Consider the following 12,173-nt stretch of genomic DNA (forward strand, 5'->3'; position numbering starts at 1 on the left):
TAAATTCCCCTTTGCTTCTTGCTTTATATTTGCCTATAATGGTTAATAGTTAAAAGGTTATAGCTGGTATTTCAATTAAATAGCTATTCTATTACATGTGACTGGTGTCACACAGAAAAATTGTGTTGGAATTTGTCAAAGCTGCATTTCTACATTAACTAATCTGTGGAAAGTAACATTTTTCGTTTTTTAAAAAAATCTGGTTTTGCAAAGATTAATGTTAATGTATAATCCACTGAGCTCCAAGGGACCTTTATCACTACTAATTCCCATTAGCTTCATGGATAATATATTCTAGCCAGAGCAGTTCCTGTTGGCTACTGTACAAGAAACAGATTATTAATTTGTGCCTTAAAATGATGCTTTGCAAGTATTATTTGTATTAGAGCCCATTATCCTAATTCAGAGGACAGTTTAACAGCAATTATTTAACATTCCCCAAAAATCTTGGTAATCTTTAACCCCCTAAGTGCCTTACAGGACAGCACCAGTTTATCAAGGATTGCATTGGTATCAAAAGGGTTACATTTGAGAATGTTATTTAACAATATGAAAAAAAAATTAAGGACAAAATGAAGCTAAAACACTACTTTATTCTGTACACAGTTGGAAGGTTATAGCTTTTTTTGTGCCAACAGCATGCACAAAATAGTGATTTTACCTCACTTAACTGCCAACAATACACAAAAAGGGATTTAGTAATTGAAAAGTTATTTTAAAAAGGGATTATTTGATCGCTTTACATGGATAAGGGATTTCATACTCTTGGTTCATCTTCCTAAACAAATGTACTAAGTGACCATTCTGCTACTGCTATCTCTTCTTTGCTAGGTGAATGTATCTGTTATCTAATTTATATAGATTTTAGTTTTTTTTATCTGTTCCCTAATTGTTCAAGATGTATAAAAAAAAATCTATACTGCTAATAAAACCTGCATGCAAACTAGAAGTGAATATATGTTATATGGTAAACGGCAAAGACAGCATCACGCTACAATTTGAATCCTTTCAACAGAACCTCATTACTTTAGTTTAAGAGAACATGAGTCTCAGTCCCTTTTAGCGAATTTGAGTTTTATTGAATTTGACCAGTCTTTCCATTATAGCTAGGAACTATTGATACGGATACTATTTATAATGTCTCCTTTTGTTGTTTCTTAATCATCTTAATAGAAGGATTATGTAGTGTAACAAAAGTTGGAAAAAAATAATAAATTATTATAACTTATACATCTGACCATTGATTTTTAGCAATTGAAATTACAGGTCCAGACGTAAGTTCTCTTATAGAGAGCTTGAAAGATTGTGCACTAATAAATATATTGACTACCAGCAATGTTGCTTCCATATGCACTTTTTGAAAGTAAAAAATAATATCTAGTAATAAAGCAAGTTAGGAAGCAAAACCACATTACCATTGAATATGTCTCATACAATAGACTGCAATTTATTTAAGAATATCTTGAAATGAAATAATCAAAACTGTTTGTTTTTTTTTTGCAGTATTGGAAACACTCTATAGCATATGAACTAATTTAACTATTGGACAATTTCAATGTTTTGATCAAACTCAGTCAACTATCAAATTACTATTCAGTTTGACTCATTAAAAATAATTTTATAGTTAATCAAAACTAAAAAAATTTGAGCGTAATAAATAGGTTTTTTTAAAGGCAAAGACATTTTACATCTATAAAAGTAATGCAAGAATATTTTATGTTAAAGAACATTTTTGAAGAAGGACTTCAGCTTTGTCTTATTCATACTTAAACAGAATGTAATATTAGCTGAGATATGTCATGTTAGATTAAGTAAGTTTTCACTTTTGTCAGATTGTGACTATCTTTACCCACTATATTTTGTGCAAGTATTGATGTGTGAGTAAATGTAAATAACATTTACCTAGTTTACGAGTTTTGCGCTAAACAGGGTGTGAAATTAACGCAACAAAAGTTGCGTTATTTCACCCTCCATAGCGCTGCCATTACGAGTTTCTGAAAAGCCTCCTTGTGCGTGCGATATGGTTGCGTGCACGCTGGTTGCATTGGGGAGAGAGTGTTAGAAATTTTTTTTCCGTAACGCAACCCCATTGATGTTTATGGGGAAAAAAGTTACGTTTAAACCTAACACCCTAACATAAACCCCAAGTCTAAACACCCCTAATCCATGACCCCCGACATCACCGACACCTAAATAAGTAATAAGTAAGTAAATAAGTAATAAACCCCTAATTTGCCGCCCTAGACATCGCCGATACTAATAAAAGCTATTAACCCCTAATCCACCGCTCCCCGACATCGCTGACACTATAATAAAGTAATTAACCCCTAAACCTCCGACCTCCCACATCTCTGCCACTAAATAAACCTATTAAACCGTAAACCGCCGGTCCCCCACATCGCAAAACACTAAATTAAAATATTGACTCCTAAACCTAACACCCCCCTAACTTTAAATTAAAATTACAATATAACTCTATTTAAATAAATAAAAACTTACGTACCTGTGAAATAAATATAAACCTATTAAACTATAAATTAACCTAACATAGCTAATCTAAAAAAATAAAAAATACTACCAATTAAAATATCTAAATTACAAATTTAAAAAAAAAATGAACACAGAAAAAAAATTAAAAATCTAAATTACAACTAAAAAAAAAACAAATCCTACGAAAAATTTAAAAAATCTAAGTTTACCAAAAATAACTAACACTAAATCACCAAAAATAAAAAACACTAATGGCTAGATTATGAGTTGTGCATTAGGGTTAAAAAGCAGCATTGAGAGGTCCCAACGCTGCTTTTTAACGCCCGCTGGTATTACGAGTCTTGAAATGACAGGCTCACCGCTCACTTTTTTGGCCAGACTCGGAAATACTGCAAATCCACTTACGTCAATTGCGTATCCTATATTTTCAATGGGACTTGCATAGCGCCGGTATTACGAGTCTGACCAAAAGTGAGCGGTAAACCCTCTCCTGTCAAGACTGATACCGCATTTTAAAGTCAGTAGTTGAGTTTTACACTACAACGCCGTAGCATAAAACTACCTATTAACCACTAAACCTAGGCCCCTCACATCGCAAACACTAAAATAAATTTTTTAACCCCTAATCCGGACATCACCCCCACTATAATAAATATATTAACCCCTAAACCGCCGCACTCCCGCATCGCAAACACTATTTAAATATTATTAACCCCTAATCTGCTGACCCCAACGTCGAAGCCACTATATTAAATGTATTAACCCCTAAATCTAAGTCTAACCCTAACCCCCCAACTTAAATATAATTACAATAAATCTAAATAAAATTACTATAATTAGCTAAATTATTCCTATTTAAAACTAAATACTTACCGATAAAATAAATACTAAGCTAGCTACATTATAACTAATAGTTACAATGTAGCTAGCCTAGGGTTTATATTTATTTTACAGGCAACTTTGTATTTATTTTAACTAGGTACAATAGTTATTAAATAGTTATTAACTATTTAATAACTTCCTAGTTAAAATAAAGACAAATTTACCTGTAAAATAAAACCTAAACCAAGTTACAATTACACCTAACACTACACTATAATTAAATAAATTACCTAAACTAAATACAATTAATTACAATTTAAAAAAAAATCTAAAGTACGAAAACCCCCCCACACCAAATTACAGAAAATAATAAAATAATTACAAGAATTTTAAACTAATTACACCTACTCTAATCCCCCTAACAAAATAACCCCCCCCCCCCAAAAAAAGCCCTACCCTACACTAAATTACAAATAGCCCTTAAAAGGGCCTTTTGCGGGGCATTGCCCTAAAGTAATCAGCTCTTTTACCTTTAAAAAAAAGTACAAATACCACCCCAACATTAAAACCCATCACCCACACAACCAACCCTACTCTAAAACCCACCCAATCCCCCCTTAAAAAAACACTAACCCCTTGAAGATCACCCTACCGTGATACGTCTTCCCCCAACCGGGCAGAAGTGGTCCTCCAGACGGGCAGAAGTCTTCATCCAAGCCGGGCAGAAGAGGTCCTCCAGATGGGCAGAAGTGTTCATCCAGACGGCATCTTCTATCTTCATCCATCCGGCGGGGATCGGGTCCATCTTCAAGACATCCGACTGCTACATCTTTGCAAGCCCCAAGAAACTACTACCTTACAGAAATTTAAATGACTTGGATCTCACTGACTTTTCCACTCAACTGAATCCTCTGCTCTCTGACATTTCATCCCTCTTTTGCCCAAACCTCATTGCTTTACAGTATAATTCGGCACTAAAATCAACAATTGACAAAGCTGCACCCTCCACTGTTCATCATACATCAATCACTCGACGGCAACCAATGCACACCAAACAAACCAGATATCTTCAGCGATGTTCATGGGCTGCTAAAAAGCAGTGGAGGAAATCACGCACCTGTGCTGATTTCTGGCATGATAAGTTCATCCTTAAGTCCTACAACTCTGCGCTCATCCTGGCCAAACAAGTCTATTTTTCCTCCCTTGTGTCATCTCATGCATCCAACTCCAGAAAGCTGTTCTAAACCTTTAACTCCCTTCTACGTCCGCCTGCACCCCCGCCCACTACCAACTGCTCAGATTATTGCTCATCACTTCAAAAATAAAATTGACAACATTAGAAAAGATTTCTGCACCTCACATCCTTCAAACACAGCAATCCTTCCCACCCCTTCTATTAACAAAACTCTATGTTACTTCCCTCCTGTAACAGGGGAAGAAGTCTCTGTACTCCTATCCTTGACTCATTTCACAACCTGCCCACTTGACCCTATTCCTTCACGACTCCTTCCCTCTCTCTCTCTGCTTCACTAATCCCTACCTTATCTCATCTCTTTAACCAGTCTCTCACCGCTGGCACATTTCCGGATACATTCAAGCATGCATCAATCATACCAATCCTAAAAAAGCCCTCGCTTGACCCCTCCACGCCTTCTACTTATCGACCGGTCTCCTTACTACCCTTTGCTTCAAAATTATTGGAAAGACTGGTCTATAATAGGCTAACTCAATTTCTCACAACTAACTCCTTACTTGATCCACTACAATCTGGTTTCTGTCCTAAACACTTAACAGAAACTGTTCTTGCTAAAGTAACAAATGACCTGTTATCAGCTAAAGCAAAAGGCCACTACTCCTTACTAATTCTTCTTAACCTATCTGCTGCTTTTGACACAGTCGACCATCCTTTCCTAAAGTTACTACATTCATTTGGCATCCGAGACACAGCCCTCTCCTTGTTAAACTCATATCTCTCAAACTGCTCTTTTTCAGTTTCATTTAACAACATATCTTGTGATCCTATGCCTCTCTCAGTTGGAGTACCGCAAGGCTCTGTCTTTGGTCCCTTTGCTTTTCTCTCTCTATACATCCTCCCTTCGAAAACTTATAGCCTACTTTGTATTCCAATACCACTTATATGCTGATGATTACTCAACCAGATTTCCAACTGCCTCTCATCAATTTACTCTTTGATGTCCTCACACTACCTCCAACTCAATCTGTCCAAAACTGAGCTGCTTCTTATCACCCCCTCTTGGAGACATCCAACACCTGACATTTCTCTGATGGTTGGAGACTCTATTCTCAACACCTCACCCCAGGTCCGCTGACTATGGGTCACACTAGACTAAGAGCTCACATTCAACCTTCATATACAAGCGCTTACCAAATCCTGACATTCACACCTACGCAACATTTCCAGAATTTGTCCCTTCTTTATTTAAAAAAACTACAAAAATACTTCATTCCCTTATTTTGTCACGCATTGATTATTGCAATCTACTCCTAAATGGCTTTCCAAAACACCGCCTCTCCTCCCATCAATCTATTATGAGTGCTTCTGCTAGACTCATCCACCTAAGTCGCCAATCTACATCAGCTGCTCCGCTCTGCCTGTCTCTACACTGGCTCCCTATGCACTCATGCACAATGCTGTGTTATAACAAAACTTCTCAATTTATGGGACTCTAATTTGCAAATGTAAAGGCTTTATGAGTTGCAGAAGCACACAAAATCAGCTCTAAATTCGAACTGCACATTTACTGTATGTAAATGTATGACTTGTCTGGTATGAACAATGAAATCACTATTATGATTCCATATAACATCTTGAATAATGTTGTCAATTAGATTAACTTGCATGGATATGATTTGTTTCACTATGAAAATGGCAGGGCAGTGGTTTCATTAATATTTTTTTCTGGATAAAGAGATGCTGAGGGAGATGTGCAATAGTAATAGGGGATGGTTTTACGTAGCATATTTTTTAACCTCATAAATAACCATTTCTAACATATATCATATTATGGGCTAGATTACAAGTGGGGCACTAAATATAGCTTGTGAGCAAATGTTATTGCGTTCCACTGAGTAATACCAGCACATGCTAATGTGGGCCGGTATTGCAAGTTAAGCACAATGCAAATACAAGCTTACGTTTGCATTGCTAGGAATTATTGCGCTCACGAGAGCTTGCTTCCATAAGCTTCAATGGGAGCCTTGTACTGATGCTGTCAGAGATGGCACAGAACCTAAGCGCAGCAAAGGGGTAAGTAGTGCAGCGATGGCAGCAAATATAAATATATATGTATATGATTATATATATATTTATGTGTTAATATTTGTATATACACACACACATAAATATATACTGTATGTATAAAAGCATATACATATTTATTTACTGGGAACACACAGTTCCCATAGACCACAATGTAAAGACACTTTTCAGTACCGTTTTTTTTTCTAACACCCCACTCCCACCAACTTAACACCTAAAATCCTGCTTAGTGCTGCTATCTTTATTTTTTAATAAAATACACTACACTGTATTTTGGGGCATTTGGTGGACATTTATAAAATTAACCAGAGACCTGATCTCTGGTTAATTATATAAATGCTAATTGCTACTGCAAGCTCGTAGTAGCAATAACCAGGCACTTGTAATAGCTGATTAATTATAGCCCGCAAACGGGTGATAATTTAGCGCTCCACTTGTAATCTAGCCCTATATTTGTACAATTTTATTTGGTATTGTTAAGTCTGGGGTTTTTTTTTTTAAATTAAATTAAATTCTGTGTTTATGTATATATATATATATATATATATATATATATATATATATATATATATATATATATATATATATATATGTGTGTATATGGAGCGTGGGGGATGATGTCATACGTCCTTACTGGGAATGCTCCATGAACAGCGCTGTTCGTCCAAAGCGCCAAACGGGTATAGATCAACAAAAGATATTCGGGCACTCCTTAGGTTAAAAACTGTCAGTATATTTATAAGAATCTTAGCAGTACTATCCAAATAATATGTTCCACAAAAGTAGTAAATGAGTACAGCACCTGTTGGTTCCTTAAAGCAGGTTAAAATACAAAATGAAATTAAACACATACTTGCCAAGGCAGTTAAGAATGATATTATTGATACTAAATTATCTGATTATTTGTACAAAGAACATCCTAGGACACCCATATTCTATACTGTGCCAAAAGTGCATAAAATGCTAAATGCCCCCCAGGGAGGCCCATAGTCTCCAGTGTAGATTCTATCTTCACTAACATAGCCATTTTCCTTGATAAAATTTTACAACATGAAGTAATTAAAATGTCGGCCTACATCAAAGATACTAGTGATTTCCTTGATAAATTATACAGTTTACATCTACCCAGTAAGAAATATATACTCTTCACACTTGATGTAAAAAGTCTTTATACTGCCATTAAGCATGAGACAGGTATAGGAGTTATTAGGAAACTTTTAAGTGGTACTGGTACATATAATTCTCCTCAAATAGAATTTATTTGTGATTTATTAACTCTTATCCTGTACTGGAACTATTTTTTATTTCGAGACAACTGGTATGTACAGGTCAGGGGGACTGCAATGGGATCCAACGTTGCCCCAGCATACGCCAACCTGTTCATGAACAGCTTTGAAGAGAATTTTGTATATACTAATAAGATGTTCTTGGAATATGGTGCAGCCTGGTGGCGTTTTATAGATGACGTGTTTGGCGTGTGGTAGGGTGACGTTGGATCCCTAGAATCCTTTGTATGTGACTTAAACTCCGCTATCCCAGGGATAGAATTTACCCTTATACATAGTGAGGTTTCAGTGGAATTCTTAGACACTAGGGTTTATAAAGATAATGGGACCCTTAAAACAGATCTTTTTAGAAAATCCACTGATAGGAATACTATGCTTGCCTATGATAGTTTCCATCCAACTAGGTTAAAAGACTCACTCCCTAGGAGTCAACTCCTTAGGGTCTGTAGAATAGTGAAGGATGAAGAAATATTATCTACCAGAATGATGGAAATGGGCAACAGATTTGTTAGCAGAGGTTATCCTGAAAACCTCATTAAGGAAGAGATCTCAAGGCTTCAGAGAGAGAAGAAAATGTACAGGGATAATAATGCCCCTAAAGATAATAATAAAAATGGTAAAAATAAAAGTAGGAGGATGGTATTTACTTCACAATATAATTCATACAGTACTGAAGTTACTAAAATCATAAGAAAGCATTGGAATATTATTAAAAATTGTAATAGAGATATGGAGATATTCCAAAATAATCCCATTATGGCCTTTAAGAGGGTTAGAAATTTGAGAGACACACTGATTAAAAATGATTTGGGACCCTCCAAAAGTCTTAAACAAAGCCATATGGGTCAGAAATCTTATGGTTCTTATCCCTGTCTAGGGTGCTCTAATTGCCATGCAATGATAAAAGGGAAAGAATTTTCCCATCCAAGAACAGGGCATAAATATAAAATTAATGGTTATTATACATGTGAGACATCCTACGTAATCTATCTTATTAAATGCCCATGTTCTCTTATTTACATTGGAGAATCGACTAGAAAAGGCAGGGAAAGAATTAATCAGCATAAGTCCAACTTGAGATGTGGTAATAAAGAAGCTCCTGTTTCTAATCATTTTATCCAGGCAGGCCACAACATAAGTCAAATTAGGTGGCAGATTATTGACCATGTAGGCACATTAAGAGGAGGGGGTGACAGGGAGAGGATCCTTAAACAAAAAGAAACTTACTGGATCCATAAATTAGATTGTATGTACCCTAAAGGGTTAAATAGAGAAATAGATTTCTCTGTCTTTCTCTAAATGTAACAAAGTAAAAATTCAAAACAAAAAACATTTTCTTCAAAAAAATTTTTTAGTTAGTTTTGGTTTAGTTAAACACATAGGTAAAGTCACTTGTTCACTTAAACACATAGGTAAAGTTTATCAGTAAGATTGGTAAAATGTGTCAGTAATATACTTTAGTAGTGTTACTATAGAAATATAAGATTGCAGTAAGACTTGTTCCTATATATTTTCTTGTTTTTAATGACACTTGTACATTCAGTGGAAACTCCTCTAGTAATTGTATTTTTGGTAACTTGAGAGTTAAATTTTATAGGATGTAGTAAAATATGACTAACACTAGAGGGAGTAATTGCTCTGTGTGAAACATTTTGTCAAATCTGTTTGTAATTAATGTTTTAATTGATCAGCCTATATACTGTGGACAGAGGCTGAAGTTTTTTGTATGCATGATTAAGGCTGTGAAGGCCGAAACGTCGCATGTAATGTGAAAATAAAGGTATTTTCTTTTACCTAATTGGTGCTGTGGATTCCATTTATCCAAATAATATGTGAGTATATGGCAGGGTTATAACTGAATATATTTAACAATCTTTCTTTAAATTAAACCCACAATCAAATATGCATATACTAAGACAATAAAATTAATATAAATACCTGAGTTCTTTATTATTAGTAAATATCTATGAAAAATATATATTTTTAGGAATCAGAATATGAATCAATATTATACGCGTTTCAAAACTATTCAAATATGCTATGTAGAGTTATGCAAGTTCACCTTATTCACAATAGAATTGTATTCATTTAACACCATGAGATTTCAAGATCTTTAACTGCTAACATCCAAGCAATACAATTTTAACAATGCTTAGTTACACAATGGGACAGTATATATAGTCTAATTGAAACACTAGAAATTATATATATATTATTTGTGCCAACAATCAAACTCTGAGTTATAACTTTATATTTGCACAGATAAAACAGACTTAGTATTAAGGATATGTGTTTAACAATACACAGACTACGAATATAAACTAAAATATAAACTGCTCTTTAAATCTATCAGTTGTAATTTAACTGCAGTGACTATGCATATGTTTTGTTTTAAAATATTACCTGTAATAAGTAACTATATATATATATATATATATATATATATATACACTACCAAATGATTTTCAGCTTCAATACTTGTCCCACCTCATATAAAAATAAGTGTAATTGCAATTGATAAGAAAAAGTATGGCCCACTTTGCTTATAGTTTGACTGTCTCCCACGCAACAGTTTTCAGTCAGTTTAGCAAAATCCTTAGCAGCCACCTCCTTTACTCATCCTGCCTTTCCAACTTATATTGTCTAATCATAGGTGAGGAATATGGGTGGCCCTTCGGAACCTTGTCCCTTCTGATTGGGCAGCCTGGGATATATGGTTGCTAGGGAAAATGCACCTTTGTTAGCAACCAATTGTCCTCTAGCTGTAATTCCTGCATCGAAACACCAGATTCTGTCCATAGGGGGGCCACATGACAAACAAAACAGATTCATTTAACCATTTCTAAACATTTTACAATACAGTATTTCTATGAAGTGGTTATTCATCAGACCATAACTTCCTGCATCAATCACTTACAATATTAATTATAGATGGGGTAGTATTATATCATTTTTCTGATTTCCCCCATATCAAATACGTTATGTTTTCAACATTATATTAAACCAAAACAATTATACTGCTAATTATTCTGAAATTAATGGCATTTCTACATCTGTTATATATATTCATACAAATACAGCATGTTTCACATTTCTAACAAATTCTGAATGCATGAATCTTGTCTGGGGTCCATATTCATAGGACATCTGAAGCTCTGAAGCTTGCACTTCCAATTAAAGAGCAAATGTTGTCTTTTGAATTTTTAAAGGGGTTGATGGCCAAATGTCTTAGTAGTAAGAAGTGAATACAGCGCCAACAAGAGGCCAAGGGATAAATATACTCACAGAGAGATAAAAGAAGATTATTTAATGAACCATGTTAAAAAGCATCAGTAATAAAAGACTATATATAAAAAATGTAAAAAGCACATATAAATAAAATTACAAATACAGGAATATCTTACAGAAGCGGCTCAAAGGGCCAAAGCTGATAATTACAATAAAACCAGAGGTAATAACAGGTGATCAGTGTGAGTGGTACACTAGAATAAGAGTGTATACTAATAAAACAGAATTAGCCTAAGTACAACTGTAGCAAGTGCATCAAGCAAAAAACTAATAAACAATAATACAAACAATAGTGTTCAAAATTAGTGTTACAAAAATAGTGTTACAAAAAATAGAAAAATGCACTGCAGTGCAAAAAAAGGGGGGTAGCAAAATAATTGTATAGATACAATCAAATAGTGAGTGAGTGCAAATGGATATAAAAATGCTAGCTACTTAATCCACTGAGGTTAAGATATAATTAAATAAAATACACAATATGCAATAACATAAAAAATAAAATACACAATATGCAATAACATAAAAAATAAAATATAAAATATAATCCAAAAAAGTGTTCAAAAAGTTGATCAACAAATGTTAGTGAAGAACAAAAATAAGTCAATCAAAAAAAAAAAAAATGGAAAAAATGGGTGATGAAAAGCAAGGTGAAAGTGAGGAAATTGATTCCTTCCAATGTTAGTTACTTTAACAGATCCAAATTCCTGAGTGTGGTTGCTGAAGTAGCTGATTGGATCCTAGCACCTGTCAGCTGCTCCTATGGTATCCTAAAAAGTGTCCCTGTAAAAAAAGAAATTCACAACATAGTGTATCCAATATGAGAATGAAGTAAAGATTAAAGTAATGCTTACCAATATGTCAACGCGTTTCTGCCCTCAAAAAAGGGCCTTTCTCAAGACTAACAGTCTTGAGAAAGGCCCTTTTTTGAGGGCAGAAACGCGTTGACATATTGGTAAGCATTATTTTAATCTTTACTTCATTCTCATATTGGATACACTATGTTGTGA

The sequence above is a fragment of the Bombina bombina genome, chromosome 4 (genome assembly GCF_027579735.1).
Source record: "Bombina bombina isolate aBomBom1 chromosome 4, aBomBom1.pri, whole genome shotgun sequence".
Classification (NCBI taxonomy): domain Eukaryota; kingdom Metazoa; phylum Chordata; class Amphibia; order Anura; family Bombinatoridae; genus Bombina; species Bombina bombina.